We start from the raw sequence: 17,974 nt of genomic DNA on the forward strand, positions 1-17,974 counted from the left end.
CACTAAGTTGCAGGAAGATACATTGTCAAAGGGATCATAAAGTTGTGGAGGCAAAGTTTAAGAGGTTAGAAATAAAAGAATCATGGTTGACAAAAACCTTATTTCTGTCCTTTGAGATACAAATGAATGACACTCCTCCCCTTCATAAAAAATAAAAAGAAAAAATTTTGCAAGCAGAAAGTTACAGCTGTGTCAAGTTTTCTCTGCATAAACCTTGTCAAATTATGTCTCCTTTGGGAACACTGACAAAACCAAAAAACCCTTTGGATGACAGTGTGCTGGTTTTTCAATAGATTCTCAATACAAGGTGGTATCTCTGCTTCTCAGGCTTTATTTCAGAAGAGAAAGGTTCCTCCTGTCCTGGACAGGATGTCTGTCTCTGGCTTTGGCATGCATGTGCAAAACTAGTTGCACTGAAATTGGTCAGCTAATGTTCAAAGCTCTCTGAAGAGCTGAGTTGCCTTTTCATGTGTGTTATGTGACTGGTCTTGGCGTTGTCTTAATGGCATTAGTAATGTTTTGATATATGATATGCAGCAATATACTTCCTATGTAGTAGAAATAATAATGATGATATAATAAAGTGGGGAAAGATCTGTTTGGCAAGTGAAGCTAACTAAAATAATCTTACCATCACTAAGAAGCCTCTACAGGGTTATAGTGGAAACATGAATAAAATTAAAAAACACACTCGGTGATATTTTTCTGGATGAGTCACTGAGAATGTGTGTGACTAGTAAGGGACTGGGATTATTGGGGGATACCCAGCTATTCATTTTGCCATGAGTCTGAGATAACTCAATGCAAATGAAAGGCATGTTTGCCTCTGTGATGGTCTGTTATTGGCTTGACTTCCAAAAAAAGCTATAAATTATGTTGAAGAATGCCAAATGTATAGCTCTGTGATTTCAAAGGTATATGAGGGAAGGAAAGGCAATTGTAAAAAAAAAGCCCTTCTTTTTTGCTTTCAGTGAGACAAATATAGATGTAGTACACTCTTAATTCTTCTCCTCAGAAATGCAAATGATTTTATCTGATTGTCAAGGAAGGTTCGAATTATCAAGTCAGATTGGAAAAAGTCACATTTGCTCTCCCTCAACCCCTTATGTTTGCTTTTCTCTAAACCTGCCTCAGCTGCACTTGCTGGGTAGTAGTAAAGAAGCTTGTCTGTAATTACAAAGGTGTTAATTTCAGCATTGCGTGTACTTTTTCCTTTTACTAGATTGGCATGAATGTTTCACACTCTAATGTGTGCTGTAATTGGAACAAACTGCAACACCTACTACTAAAAAGTGAGCTCTTTGTAGCCCTTGCTTGTCCCTTCCATTTAAAATTCCCTAGCCACACTTTTGCCTCCCAAGCTGCCTTTGAAGGCAGATTTATGTGTTTTAAGTACAATTCAAGCATATTGCAGGCACAGCAGGAGATTGTAAACAATCAGAAACTGAATTGGGCAGAGTCCTCAGAATCTGTGTGGCAAAACCTGAAAAACACCTGCAGCTTAAGTGTTTGCAGGTATACTATGGATGATTCAGCACTGAAATAGATGTTACTGAGAACATCAGACAAAACACAGAGCAGTGCAAGCAGCTGATATGGATGCACTCCATGTACATGAATCACCATTGTTGAAGTCAGGGTTTGACCAGCTCCCAGAAGATTCATCCACTTCTTTATTATCATCTTTATTTGGTATGGCACAAGAGGATATCGCTAGGCAATAGGGGAAACCAAACTCTGACTGGATCTCAAATGCAGTGACTACATATGTATCTAGAAGGACTCCTGCTTGCTAATTCTGTATTAAACACCTGTTAGAAAAATACTGGATATATGTATTATACAAGGCTCATCTCTCTTGGAGTACCAGGTTCAAAATTATACACAGCATGTAACCAGAGACAGGAAAATATTACCTTTTTCTCACCTCTTTCTGTGCAAAAAGACTATCTTGCCCTTCTGTGTGTATGTAGGATCACCCTCCCACTGATGCAAATTCTGGATATGTTCTCAGTGTTAGTTGTTGACTAAACTAAACACAGTGGACATTGAACAGCAATAGCCTCAGCAGCATTTAGAGCTATTTTCCCTTTCAAAACTTATTTTGAGCAGTAACACTGTTTAACGATGAGGACCACTGTCATGAGGTAGCTGCCATTTCAGTAACATGTCCTAACAGGTAATTATTTACTCAGTTTTCTTTCTAATTTGTTGCATCTTTGGCACAATTCTGCACCAAATTTTTTTGACGCTGCAGGCATGACTTTCCCTTTCTCATGACAGAAGGAAGTCTGGATGTCTTGGACTCGGCAAGGGAGCTGAAATCAAACCTCCCCCTTCCTGGGAAAGTGCTTTAATCGCTAACAGTCACTAATCATGCAAACAGTGAAGGGTTACTCTTTGTGAAATTATTTTACTTAGTGAAAATAGCTCTGGTGCTCTGCTTTGTGCTAAGACTGCTGTGGCTGACAAAGTGTTTTGGGATTCCTCTGCCAGTGTGTAAGACACCAATGCTCTCAAGGGACTTCCAGACACCCTAAACTGTTTTAGAGATAGGCTCAATCTGACTAAGATTATGATCCATGTAGATGTGAATAATAGGAAAATGTAGCATGTGTAATGATTAAGGTTGGTTGTTTTGGACATGGAAACCTAAGCTCTACCTAAATTGCATGCTAGACTCAAATGCTTTTCATGACTCAAAGCGAGTGTTTGTCAAATGAGTATAACCACTATTATTTATAGGGAAGTCTGGTTTTCACTAGAGTAGCGGAGAGTCCCTCATTCAAGACATCAGACAGCTGATAAAACCAGGGGTGAAGTTCCTAATAAGAGGGTTTCCCCAAGACAATGTTTCTGTCTAAACTCTCTGGCTTTCTTCAGCTAGCCCCTAGCCTGATTGATAGGTCTTTCAGACTTAACCTAGGCTCATTTTGTAAACTATGACCCTGATTTTGTCTTTTCCAAATACATGAGCAGATGCAGGCTTCCCATCTATAAACTGAGCTAAGGAACAGAATCACTATAACAACTACTGCTACAGCTGAGTAAGTCTGAGGAGATGAGCCTTTAAATTGCATACATCCTGAGGAAATACAAAGTGCTAAAATCAGCCTGTTTGTTTTTAATTTTTGCCTTAAGAATCATACAAAAAACAAAACAGCTGATACCATTCTTGGGGACTTCTAAAAGTTGAACTGTGAAAAATAATGCTCAAGTTTTTAAACAGGGTGTTGCAGAACTGAACTTGTTCTGTTTATCCTTCAAAATGCCTAGTTGTATCCTCTGAAATCCTTCTGGAAAGTTTGTAGAGACTCTCAGGAAATATTGGCTATACCTGAAACCCTTCTAAAATGCTGTACTATTCCACTAAATGTTTATCTGGGGCTATGAACATCAGGAAGGATATTGTAAGTAGTTGAAAATTTATAGTTTCCACAGAAGAGGAAAAACATAATTTTTCAATCCCTATAGCTCAGAAATGAAACATGTAGAAGATGTGACAGAATGGTCATTAGCCTAAAAAATGAAAATAAATTAAATGTTAATATAAAGAAACCAAAAATATCTAATGGGAAAAATTTGACTTGTCCTGCAAGGCTTAAAAATAGTTCTGTATTTCAAGGAGATTAACAAAAACTTGTTAATTTTCTTCAAAAGCCTTTGACCCCTTTTTAACACTCTGCCCTCCAGCAGAAATTATTTGCAATGTTTACATTTTCTCTATTAAGTCTAATTATAAAAAGTTACTTCTGGCTTAACTGTTATTTTTCTTCAGAGGCTGAAGGACTGTGTGCCTTAATGGCAGCAAGATTCCTCTCTCTCTCTCTTGCCAGTGGTGGTGTTTCAGAAAGCTTTGACACCAGTATTTACATACATCACTGAATGGCAGAGGCTATGTGCCTTGCAAATGGAAGAAGTTGCTTTATGGCTATTCATGAATGACCCATATGACTGATGTATGTGACAAGCAATAATTGACAGCATTTTACTGTTGATATATTGTTCCTGGTTTAACTTTGTTTTAATTTTTCCTCATGACTAAAATTAGATTATGCCAAACTCACATTCCCATTTAAGATAAAAGGAACCAACAAGAAAAGGGTTTTGTTTTTCCTCCTTAAACTCTCTTAAATCTCGTAGGTTAAGTCATGGAAACCTATAAAGCTCTTTTAGTGAAAACATATACACGTTGCATGTTTCTGGATTTGTTGAGGTCATTTGATATGATCTATGTTCTGCAATGTGTGAGTAGATCTCATATAAAGCTTTTAAACAGTAGGCTCAAACAAACATTTTAAACATTTTAAATGAACACTTTAAAACATATTAGGCTCAGAAGCACATATCTGTTGCAATCTTTGCCATTACAGTTGATATAAAGAATGGTTATTTGAGAAAAAGTTAATGTCAAATACTCTGTTCAGTAAGCTGACTATTTATTCCACCTTCATTTTTTACCATTGTGTGGAATTTTGTCATGAAAACACAGGGAAATTCTAGTTTGCGGTATATGTGATCTAATTAGGTAAATAACAGACAAAATTAGGAGGAATATTTAGTTGTATGGAATTGAAAAATAAGGTGAATGCAAATGCTGTCTGGTAGTAAATTGCCCTCATCATTTAAAAAACACCTGGATGGGTTCAAAAAGTAAAGTAAGGCTGAGCAAAATATGAATTAATGAATAACACATTTCCATGATAGAATGTTTTTGACTACTATATAGACCTATAAATAAAACATACTGTGTGCATAGTTGGCACCCACAATTGGTTAATGTTAATGTGAGTAGACACAGATTTCTACAGTCTTTTTATATAAAATGTGGCTAGTTTCTGCTTTCTATGCTATGTTAATGAATGCCAGGGAGTCTATGGGCTGTATTTTAACTTTTTGTTTACTTCGTCAGACTCATGCTGAGAGAGCAGTAAGTGCCATTCCCATAGCATAGGGCTTGCCACATGTACTTAAAAGGTCCATATTTACACAATTAATCACATGTTAAAAATTATTTGCCTTCCCACATTGAATACAATGGGCCTTTGTTACATTTAACACACAAAAGAAATGTGCTAGCTGCTAAAATACTATGATTGCATAGCATTGGCTACAGTAAATTGTTAATTTTTAATATGTCTGGACTGTTACAGGCTCATGATTATCTAAGATAGTGGAGGATAATCATCCTGGAAGAAGAGAGTAGGCATTTTAGCAGCTTTTTTGGGGGGAGAGCTGCTGAGAGGTTACAGACAAGAAAACTAATTATCTCAAATGTTTCAGCATCATCAGCAAAAAAATCCTCCACCAAATAAAAATGACAAAACAATGACAAAAAGCAAGTGGACTGAACTAAGATGTACAACAGGTCATAGATGGCAATAAATAAATGGCAGTTAATCCAGCAGTTTGGGAGTGGACAGAAGATGAGGACAAGTCTAGGCTGCGTTCTTCCCATATTGGTGAGAAGAAGGATCATCCATACTTCTTGAAGAGGTAGAGAAGCAGAAGGAGATCATAGCACTATTTCTAGCATAAGAGAGGAAGTAGGGTGGTGGAAACAGCAGTTGACAGTGCCACATTCTACACCTGACTCCCTTTGCTTGGAATAGCAATAAGCACAAAGGGTATTTTTCACAAAGCAGCTTCTCTGTCCAAGCCTACGGGAAAGTTGCATTGGAAGAAATGTGATTTAAAGAGTGATAGCTAGAGAGAGGCTCATAGTAAAATCGTACCACCAATTGCATGAGAGAACTCCATGAACCTTCAGAAAAAAAAAATCAAAATATATGTGGCAACATAAAAAGAATTCAATTAGTATTCCGTACAAAATGTTTGTCCTTTTAGACAAAGCGCTTGACCTCTATTGGTGCACATTTTTAGTATCATCGTGGAGCTTGGTTTTTTAGATGTTACAGAAAAGACACAACTTTCTGCCGCAGCTGCTGCTGCAGTTCCAACTGATGCTTTCACCTCACCCACAAGAGCTTATATGAGTGCAGCATATTTAGTTGTCAGTGCAGATAGTAAAAATGTTGTTACTCAAAGTGTTAAAGTTCTAAGATATTTTAATTACATTAGATATGTGCATGATTAAATGTACTATTGGGATGTCAGCTTTACACTGCTACTGTATTTGTTCTGATTTAGAAAAACGCAGGACACTATTGCTGATTTCTGAAGTATGTTCTAACACCTTGTGGTTTTTGTCAGAATGTATGACAGCAATGACTCCTGTAATGAATCCTAGATCTTCAGGTTAAAAGGAATAATACAATTTCCCCAAACAGACTGTACACAAACTATATCCATTATTTGAGTCTTAGGCATGTTCTACTGCTAATTAAATGTGTGAAAAGCCAGTCAGATAACACTGCAGCTATTCAATTTACCACGGCTGCATAATGTCTGGGCAAAAACAAGGGCAGGAATCAGATATCTAAATTGAATTGACAGCAGTTAATTTTCCTTACAAATAAATAATGTTCCAGCCTTTTCTCAAAATCTCTATTAACAACATTAGGTGACTTTCCACATTAGATGAGATGAGGGAGAATTTGAGTTTAGCTGCTGAGAAAAGGAGAAACAGTAAGGTAGAAGGTAGAGGCAGATAGACACTACTTGGATTATCAAGGAATACTGGATTAAATTGAATGCAAACTCCTAACCTCCTAACCCAAAGTATTCTGTCTTCTCAAAGTGGCAAGCAATCCTTTGCAAATATTTGGAATCCTGAATAAAGAAAAAGAGGTGGATATTTGGGTTTGGCTAGGTTTTCTGCTATGTGTGAGAGGTAAGACTGAACAGCAAAGCAGTACTCTTTGAAAAGTTCCTGTGAATTTACTATGAAAGCACACGCCGAAAGGTTATGAGAACATTGGGATCCATTGCAGCATTGTTCACAATGACCCATTCCATCATTTTATAGAACATATGGACCTGGCTGTCAATTTTAATAAGGATGATGACTTTGTGTAACACAGAAATCTATCTTTAATGGCCAAACCTGTAGCTGTGAGCCTTCTGTAAAAGTTTCAGGCAAAGACATTTGTAGAAATACACTTGAATTGAGTTCAAATCCTGGAAAGGATTGAACATCAAGCAAATTTTTAAATTTATAAATTACCCATGTGCCCATGGATTATAAAATTTCCTGCTACCATGGTACAATGGAGTTATATGAAAGCACAAATGGATTTGGCCAGTATCTACAGGGAGAAGGCTTTTTTCACTTTATTTTTCTGATTGAAGGATGGTATTAGGAAGCAGGACTTAGTGAATTCTATTTTCAGCTCTGCTGCTCATGTGTTGTGTGACTGCATGAGCCACAGCCATGTTAGCAAGATTTGGCTTTCTCTAGCTTTATTCAGTGCAGGCCCATGGTAGCACTCCAAAAAGCCTGTGCTCCGGGTACAGCCCAGCAATCAAATGAGCAGATTCAGGCTCTGCAGCCAAGCTGGTTCATTCTCAATCCAGCATTCTGTGGTCACCAGGGGAAATATTGCTCTTGGAGTCAAAGAATCTTCTGTAGCTGCAGGTCCCCAGTGGCTCATGGAGTAGATTTTCTTTTTTAATTTAGTGTGGTCTGGCAGCCATGGAGGTTACATTCACCTGGGTCAAGCCCTTAATGATGCAGGGAGTAGTACTGGGTTGATTAGAAGCCATTGCCCAGAATTCACACCCAGTTTATTGGTGGTGATGAAGTCCACAGAGAGTAGTAAACCCAAAGTCTAATGTGCTGTTTAGGTTCCCCACCAGCAGCATGAAATATGCCATCAAATTTGTTTGATTCCCACCCCCTCACACACACATCATTTTACAGTGTTTACTTCCTGGAAGGCATCATCTTCAATAGGATCTACACTATTTTAGATGGGTTTTCCTCTTTGTTAGCTACTGCTCACAGATCTATTTGCATTTAACAGAGAACCATCAGTAGGATTTATTACCAGTTCAATAATGTAAGATCAGCATTTTAGTTTATTTTGTTTGTTGTGTGTTTGATTTCTTTATTACACTTTGGTGGTTCTGCAATAAAGAAAGCATCCTGGTGGTTTTTCTGCTTGTTTTATTAAACCTCTTTGCTGCAGGTTGTTTGGAAATTGTCATGTAAGTTCCCTTTTAATATACCAGCTGCACTTCATGCTTATTCATTTCCTCTGTCCTTAAATGTTCCTCAATAACCTAAAAAACTACTTATTTGTAGTAACTTAAAATGTAAAATTTGTACACTCCCTTCAGTGCATTGGAAACTGCTATACCTTGGTTTTCTTTCTGATGACAAAATCCCAAATTTTATAGACACTGTAAATGAGTTTTTCAAAACATCAAAATGTACATTGTTACATATGCAAATATGGCAACTACACTTGCTTTTTTGAAGCAGATAGACTAAAATATTTGGCAGTCCTTCACTGGACAGTTCTTTCCTTATTTTCAGCATTATTTATATGCATTAACTATCAACCTAGCTCCTACATGAATAAGCATGTGTTAAGCAAATTTGAATAGACATGGATAAATAATTTTCCCCCAGATTTATTTTTTAGTTGGTGAGAGCTCCTCCTATGTGAAACAATTTAGAGTCCAAATACAATTTATAATAAAATTCTCTTTATTCTGAAAATAAGTGCAAAATTCCTCTGGTGCAAATTAGTCTGGCCTTTGTTTGTAGGGAGTGTATATGCTCTTTATACACAAATACAATTATGAGGTGGAAAATATACTTGTGAAAATGAAGTAATTCTCATTTTAATGTTATTGTTCTAATATTTGGGGCCTGTTCTGTGAAAGCCTGCCCTCTGCAGAGTCTGAGCTTTAGGCCACAAATGCACTGCTGAGGGCCACCTGAGCACCTGCCTCTCCTGCTGAAATGCACTCAGGTCCCAGCTAGCAGCCCCCATGTGCCAACTTTGAACTTCTCCAAATATTCTTACATGGATATTATATAAAGATTCCTCTACTTATTCTAAAAGTCCTTGAAACACTCTGAAAGGCAAGTTGTTTTGCAGTCATATCAAACACAACCCACAGTTATATACAAGCAGCATAGCCCTGTCTTAAGCTATTTTTGCCATTACCTTCTAACAGAGTGGGACTTTCCTAACTCTTTGCCCAGGTCAGCATACAACCACTCTGAAGCCACCTAAAGCACTGGACAGGGTAGATTTCAAAACTGGTCCCTGGGTCTCAAACTTTTTCATTAAATTCTGCCACTCAGCTCTTTAAACCAGACCGCTCTGATGACTATTCCCACAGTACAGTTCACCCACCTGACAACAGTTTCAGTTCCTCCATATTTCACTGCTTTTAGACCATAAGACCTGAGACCATGCCAAAAACTTTACTATTGTAAATCTGTATAATATCCACTGCTTATTCCTGTTCAATGCAATTAGCAGAAAGAACCAGATTAATATTTCTGGACAGTATTTATTCTTGACAAATCCTTCCTTACAAGTTGCTTCTTATAGTCTTGTACTTTTATTTCTGCTTGCAGACATTATTGATTCTGGTATTTTCAGGAAATGGAAGTCAGGTTGATTGGACTAAAAGTGCATAAAGCCTCATGCTTAGAAATATGGCTAGCATTGTGGACTTAGGCCCAACCATTGCAGTGAGCTTCAGTGGCCATGAAGACTTGAGATGGACACACAGTCCTGAAACCATAACCCACTGGTGTGGGTCAAAACACAGTGGTTATTCCTCACACCCCCATCATTCAGCCATGCAGACATTCTCTGTGCCTTTCTTCTCCCTCCCCTTTTTTTCTTCCTCTGCCCTACTCAGGAATTACCTTATGCCTGTTTCAGAGAACATTTATGTAGGAGGACATTATAAACTCTCCATCCTCCTTAGAGGATGCATTTTTTCTTCTGGGTCCTTCACTTCCCCTTTTCTCAATTCCTTTTGCTTTGTGGAAGACCAGAATCAGAGAAAGCAATATCTACATATGAACTGAAAATAAGACTCCCCACATTGTTCTTCCTTCCTGGAAAAAGGAATTTTGTTGTCTCAGGCAGTTTGCCAGGAAAGACCAAGCTCCACTCCATTGAAAACATCACTAAGGACAGAGAAAGCTCAATTGCTGAGGAACTGAGAAGGGAGAGTATCAAGGGGGAGGCTGCAGCTTTGGGAGGCAAGGTGGCCTCTTCAGCATCTTGAATCCATTTCCTCAAAGTATATAGAGAGGCAGACTTTAAATATTCACCTGTGTGCCAATGAAGGAAACCGAAAACTAGGGTGCTGTGTGCTACGATCTGTTTTGGTGAGTGGGAAACAAGAAAGAGGGAGGCATGGGGTTGGGCTGCTGTTGGACCAGTGACTGATCATTCTGTAGCCTTGTTTGGGATCTTTTCTTAGGGGAAAATGTGATGTGTTTGTTGTAAGTATTTACGATAAAGAAATTGCAGAACAATAATTAATGTCCCTGTATATTTGTGTTATAAAAAACTAGTATATTTTTTGTTTAACCTCATTGCTCCTCTGTTGCTTCTAGACAGAAACAGGGAACAATGATCAATGAGTTGCTTTGCTAATCATTTAATAAACATCCTTAACCTAACCTTAAATGAATAAATGACTAGTGAAATGACTGGAGCAAATGTCATCAATCAATCTCATATACTCAATATGTAAGCTGTTTCAATGGAGAAAAACATATGGTTGTAGTTTAAAAAGAAAATCCTTTGCAAAACTCCGTACAACGTTGCTTAAATCGAAGCTAATCTTTGACATAATCCAATATGAAGAGAGTGAGAAAGATTTGTTTCCTTCCAATGTGATTAGAGAGTCTAGCTTTGAAAGAGATATTATCCAAATATTTTGTAAGTCACAGTAAAGTACTTTGGTGCGGAAAACAGTAACAGGGGCAAAAAATTTAAATAATATGTAACAATTGCTATGCTTAAGAAAATGTGAGTGTGATTGAAAAATTACCTCCTAAGAAGTAAGAGCCCATAATATCTGCTATCTGCAGTGTTTGAAGTCTAGGAATACCAGTTACCACTAAAGATTTAGACAGTCACAATGCAGGGAGCTATATAAAATTCTGTGGAAAGAATTTCCTGTATGGCTGCAGCATCGGTAGAAAGGCTGACATCAAGGCTTTCCATGTCACTACTCCCAGGACAGGGGTAGGAAAATGTATAAGATTCTTTGCACCCTCCCCAAAACTGCTTGTCACCAAAGCAGACAGAGTCAAGTACAGCATACTGCCCATGGCACCTACTGGAAAAGGCAAGAAAACCATTGGGAGAGCACAAGACCAACACTGGTTTATGAGACAAAACTGGAATTGTGTTTTTCCAGGCATATTAAGATTTTTTCATGCAAAAAATTCTTCATATTAAGTGAAAGGATCAGTGTACAGCTTTCCTCAGTTATTGTGCAATGGAAAGTAGTTTCATGAACATCTGAACACATTTTTGCTCCTTTCTACTCTCAGACTTCATAGCTCAGGAGAATGATATGTGGGAAACAGTTTTCAATGTAGGTATTTCTTTTGTCTTTGTTTGGAAGTGGAAGGAGACCAAATTAGAATTGAAATATGTAAAAATGGATATGAAAACAGCAGTTGTGTGATGTATGATGTGCTTTGAAAATGACCAATATTTATATGTGCTCTACTGAGAGTTATGCATCAAAGTTGATGAGAAAATTTCCTTTACTATCAAAGGGGATGCCGTTTAGGATACAATCTCATAAATTGACTCATGCTTTCTTTTTAAACTGCTATTCTCAATTTTATCATAGCATTTCTTGGGTGTTTTCCCATCTATATATATCCCATACTGAAAATCTAAACAGACCAATTTAAGTAGTTTCAATAAATATTTCATTTATAAGAACAGAAGAATTTGTACGTAATTTAAGCATATCTCTGAAAATATGAATGCAAAGATATTTTAACCAAAAATTCCTCTGTGATGCTTCTGCTTCAAGTTCTCATCTTGCTGTTGACAATGTTTAGTGTATTAAGCAGAAAACAGAAAGTTGTCACCAGTGTTAGTTCTGCAAGATTTAGTGCTGCAGTGAAACAAACAGCAAAGCTGATTTGACTAAAAGCAAATGTCACTTCATCATACCAGATCAGTAAAATCCTAAACAAAAAAAATAGAGGGTTTAAATCTTAACATTATTATAGGTCAAAGTTACTTAATTTTCTGCTAAAACTGATTTACCTCCTAAGTAATTTGAAAATAAGATAGTCACATACCTAGACCACTCAGGCTTTATCTATCAAAATCAAGCTACATAATTTTTTTAAAAAAACCTAATTAATTTTTCATCTGGTATTAGCTGTCTGGGAAAGTGTTCCATTGTCCCTCCAAAAAGTCAGAAAAATGAATAGTTTTACTTTAAATAAATCAAATGTCCATCATTAGAGCAAAGACAGTCGTCTTGAGCTATTTTTAAATATGTAAATTTGAGAAACACAGATTTTAAAAATATTAAAAAGAAAATGGTCTGATGCTTCTAAGCTCATATAACTGTGAGAAGCAAAATAATTAATGTGTTAATTTACAGGTTTCCTTCCTGTCTCACCTTGAGGTGGAGATACAAATTCTCAGTTGCTTGCATAAATTTTCACACAGAAATAGGATTTATAGCTTTCATACAAACAAGAATAACATGTAAATTGGATTGCTTTAGTGGAACACAAATACTTGTGAATGTCCCAAATGCTTGAACTTCTTTGGTGAACTTTGGAAAGCTCTGGAAATCATGATTAATGTCTAATCAGAGTCATTGTAAAGGGAAAACTGAAACCCACAGGCCCTATTCAGAACTTTCTGGCATTCCCCAGGTTGGGAATGCCATCGTAATTGTTGCTTGCCTAAGTGAAGAACCTTCTCAGGAGTGTTTGGGAGCAGGGCTGTCTGCCACAGCTAATAACTCACTCAGTATCTCCCCCCCCAGAACCGTAATGCTGCGGCCCCAACCGCGCGCCTGCTCTGTATGACAAAGAAGCTGATGAATGGCAAGAGCGGGCAGAAATGGTAATGAGCCCTGGGATTCGGGGGGACACTACCCACCTTATGTGTTGGAAGAATTTATGAAGATAACATGACATACTAATATATTTTTACAGCCCAAACAAGATATTTTATGCCAGCTGTGGGATCCACACATAGTTTATCAATATAACTTCCAAGACCTTTCCCCTTTTTTTCTCTGTGCTTGAACATTGCGTTATTATCGAAGTAGGTAAAAGCAAGTTGCTAAATAGAAAACTTGCTAGCATTTTGCTTCTTTTTTCCCTATCCTTTTATATCCATTTTGAAGAGTCACATAGAAAGTACAGTTGTTGTCATGCATAAAATCTCTTCCTTGCAATTTTACTCTCTGTACCCTGAATTTCTCTCCTGGAATATTGGTGCATGCAAAATATACTGTACGATCACATCATTCTATGTTGCATAGACTCTACAATATTTTTCTTTTAATAGAGATAAATACCATCAGATTTGATTTTTGCTATAAAACTGCTGCAGCTAACCAACCTGAAATGTTGTTTGCAAAACTGTAACACTAACATTAAATTCCTGACAGTCCTTTGCTGCTATGAAATACCAGCCAACTATCTGAAGGTTATGTGAAACATATTTAATTTACTTTATGTTGATCTATGAGCTCATTTTCAAGCAGCTGACTTCCTGTGTTAATGGTTTATCAGATGTAATACTTTTAAAAAATAATATTTTTTAAATGCAGAAAAACTATTTGACCACTAGGCAATGAAATACATAAAAAGTAGCCTGATAATTCTGTGGACTATTTTCTCTAATTCACAAAACACAGAAGCTATATCTGTGTGAAACTGAGAAATTTCAGATGTCAGCATAACCATCCAAGCAACAGTGACACTAAAATCCACATGCAACTTTAAAATACAGGTTTACTCCAAAACCACATGCATGACAAATTTAAAGCCTTCCTAACTTTTCTTCCCAAACCCCTGATAAAACCACACATCTGAGAGAGGATAAAGGAACTTCTTGAACTGTATATGTCAGTATTTTTTTGGTGTGTTTTGTAGACTTGAGGTCTGGGAGGGAGCCTTCATGTCTAACTTTTACACAATCAAATAAAAAGAAAGGTTCAGAGTATAAAAAAACCTTCCAAATCTAATTAATATGCTAAATTTATTTAAATATTTATTTCCATTTTCCTTTTTATTTCCCTTTTCTTCTATTATCTTTTCTTGTAGAAAAGCGATATTAATGGGAAAAAAAAGAAAACAGAAGTTGCTATGTTGCTTTTCACGTTGATGACAGTAAACAGACTGTTTTGGTTTGAGTTAGAAAGGACACAAGATTTTAAACAAAAGATATGTGTAAGTCAACATGACCAGGGAAATGGATTCTTTGATATATACCTAATTTTGTTTTACGATGCTTTATAATACATAATCAAATTCTACAAAAGTAAATGTAGATTAAGTCAATGGTGAAAACAGATTGTTAATGAAAATATAATAGGTTTATGCTCATTTCCCATGGGATTACTCCTTCACTGTACAACAGGTTATAAATTTATAGTGATCTAAAGTGAAATTATATTTCTTGGAATTTTCAAAGCCAACAATGGTATTCAGCCCCAGATTTAAAGGAAACCATTAGTCTTGGTCTGTCATGTACATCAAGGTTTAGAAGGCACTGTTACATCACTGAAGCCCTGCCAGACATCCCAAGAGGAAAGCTGAAGAGCCATACATCTGGCCTGCAACTTTGCCAGATACACAGTCCTGTCTGTGGCCAGGGCAGATATGGTGGAAGGCACCCTCTGAATGCCTTCTCTCACACCGCAGAGGTGAGAATGTGATGGCAGAATTATACCGAGGCCACTACAAATTTCTTCTGGGAAGAATTTCAGTCATAACTGACCATGGCCATGACCTGAATCCCACATCAAGGCTTTACCAGAGCTCAGGAGTGAGACTACGCGTTTCTTAGTGTGGGATTAGAGTCCAAATACAAATTAAAATTTGCTCTGTCTTCCCCCATAACCCCTATGTTTGAACCATATTGTCAGCATCTGTTTAGATGAATCTAGTGAGTCAGGAATGTTCCAATGTAACCTTGTTTTACTGGAAAGACAGCAATTTATCAAAACTGAAATTTTGTGGCACTATGCCAGATTTTATTGAAAAGCTTTCAGGTACTTGATAGTTTTCAGTGAGATAAAGAACCTGCAGACCTGAAATCTAGTCCATGTCACCATATCTACTGTAAACTGGCTTATCACACTACTTTTATTTGGAGGAGAAATCCTCCTTTTTAGTCTACAAATTGTACTTAATTGAAGAGTTTGTCTGTTTCTTTGTACATTCTAGACATCTGGTACATTAAAAAGAAAAAAGCCTCAATAATTTAACTGGGCTGTTGAACATATGAAAATTGTGAGCAAATGACCAGTACATGTGAACAAATGAAGTGCCTGAACATAGATTTCTACCAAAGTATTCCCACAGAAATTTGTGATGCCCAGTTCCCCATGGCAACATCAAGTATCCATACCCAAATGTTTTGGCTTTGGTATCTCTATACATTGACCTATTAAACTGTATCATTCTTCCCAGAACAAGGCAACTGCAGTTGGATGGATTGACATATCTTTTGCTCCTGGATATCTGAGACTAACCTATGGGTCCCCCATCCACATCAGTGCTTCCAACCTGGAAAGTCTGAGGAGCATTTTCCAAGCAATCTTGTGGGAGCTGTCTGCTGTGAGCATTGCCACGAGGCACACCTGTGAGTTAGGCACACCTACAGTTCTATACTCACAACTTATCAAACCTGTTAAGTTCATCCTGGCCTACTCTCAGTAATAAATACCAGCAAACTTAATTAATGTCCCTGACATGGCAAATGTTCAATATCTTCAGCTCCTTCTAGTTAATTCTTTGGAGCAAGAATTATCCATAACATTCAGCACTGCCAACATCAACAGTCTATAAATTAATAATAAATAATAGCACACAAAATAAGAAAAAACTTGAGTCTTATTTCTATAAATACCACTTAGCAATTTAATATAAATACTAATGAAAGCCTCTAATACCTCAAAAATCTTGAAGTGGCTCCCACTGTAAGATAACAGTGATCTTCATTCTGTACTGTAGGATAATAGTGATCTTCATTCACTATTTGAGTGAATGAAGATCATTCATTTCTGTTTATGTGTTTTTGGGTTTTTAGTGGTTATAAACTTGTTGGAAAAATTCTGGGTCTCCCAGAAATGTGGAAGAAGTTCACAGATCTGAAGTAGCCTCTTTCTATCTACCAATCCCTGCTAAATCTCAGATACATCCACTTAACTCCACACAATTACACCTTACATTGCATTACAATCATATTTTATTGACAAATTTCCAAAGGGGCTGGAGTCCATGCTGCCATAAGCAGCATTCTTGCATTTCCCCATCCAAATTCCTCAGTGTATCAAGAACTTTAAATAAATATGTGGATACATCTCTCAGGCAGCCAGAAGGAATGTAGCTGTTTCTGTTGTGCAGTGAAGCCATACACAACCTCCATTTACTTGCTTCAAAGCTTGTAGCTGGAGAAATTTTTGTATTTCTTCCTACATACCTCTTTGGTAATTTTGTCGTCTAGTTAGCTTTCAGTACATTTGTGATACTTATTCTACTGAGAACACAAGAGTTACTAATATTTTTAAGCTTTAAAATATTTTATCCAGATATTAAGGAAGGAAAAAATCATTATTTTGTATAGTTTACCCACTGTTTATACAGTGAAAAGGTAAAGAAGTCTTTTGATTTCATGTATAAATGGAGAAAAAAAAAATCAATGCTAAAATACAGACACAGTCTAGATCTAACAGAAGAATATTGTACAGGTCACCAGTTACCACATCTGACTATAAGAAATTGATGGAATTTTCTTCCAGTTACTTGGCAGAATATTTTCTAGATTAATGGAAAGCTTTATTTATTTTCTGAGGACTACAGTTTTATAATTGAATGTTGTTGGCAGGAAAAGAAGTATGTACATTTTTATAGCTAGCATCAAGGTGAGTTCTGGACCAATAATAAGATCCAAAGCAGAAGAAAGAACAGACAAATATCATAAGAAATAATTTCTACATTCACACAAATTGCATTGAAAGATGCTTTTCCTCAGTGACAGGCAGGGCAGTGTTTGTGTGACTGAATGAGTGCACTTTAGATTTTCTGCTGTATATAGAAAAAAAAAAGGATGCTGTAGGATGAAAATTTCTCTTACAGAAAACTCAAGAGACACACCCCCTAGAAACACCTAGATGACAATGCAGAATATTTTCAAGAATTTTATAGTGGTGGTGCTATATTAAACACAGCAGGAACTTGACTTTGGTCAGATCCAGATGGGTTTTGCCTTTAACCTTGAGGTGAAGGAGAAATGTGGAAGTCTGTATTATCAGTGTCAGAGAGTGCTCCAGTGGCACTATTTGTCATGCTTCTTTCACTCTGGATTGTCAAAATAATTTTTGAGCTTTTAAGACTCCAATGTTTCTCTGTAAGAGTTGGATTGTGTATGAACCCGTTTCTCTCCCTGGCACTTGGTTGCTGCAGCCTGATAACAAAATTTCTGGTACTAGTGTGCTTTATTGGAGGGCAGAGACCTCTGCAGTGTAGTGCTGGCACTAAGAGTACCATAAAGCCAGGGCTGCTTCAAAGGAAATAGCTCTGTAGTTATCAATTCTCCACAAAAATTGGGAATTGGTCATTCAATGAAAAAGTAAAACTGTATTCTTAAGATTGTCAAAACTATTAAGATATCCCATTTATAGTCCTAGGCAAAGATTTTCAAAGGTCAAGCTAACAAAAAATCATTTCTATCTAAATTGGATATATATACAATTTTCAAATTTGAGTGGCAGAAATAAAACAAATTTCCTGCAAAGCAACATTTGAGACAAATATCCTACAGCTGGTGTTTTTGAGAGAAATAATTGCTTGTTTTAGTAA

The 17,974-nt window shown here is 36.8% G+C and overlaps 1 long non-coding RNA gene across 2 annotated transcripts in view; it reads right to left on the bottom strand.

Moving 5' to 3' along the window:
* LOC146767586 (uncharacterized) overlaps positions 1-7,510 on the bottom strand; it is a 64,316-nt gene extending 56,806 nt beyond the window's left edge. For both annotated transcript variants that reach the window (XR_014954780.1, XR_014954779.1), the window contains exon 1: positions 1-7,510. This exon is cut by the window's left edge. This is a non-coding gene — a long non-coding RNA (uncharacterized LOC146767586).
* Between the last annotated feature and the right edge of the window lie 10,464 nt (positions 7,511-17,974).

Source organism: Lonchura striata, chromosome 4, assembly GCF_050655825.1.
Source record: "Lonchura striata isolate lonStrDom1 chromosome 4, ASM5065582v1, whole genome shotgun sequence".
Lineage (NCBI taxonomy): Eukaryota > Metazoa > Chordata > Aves > Passeriformes > Estrildidae > Lonchura > Lonchura striata.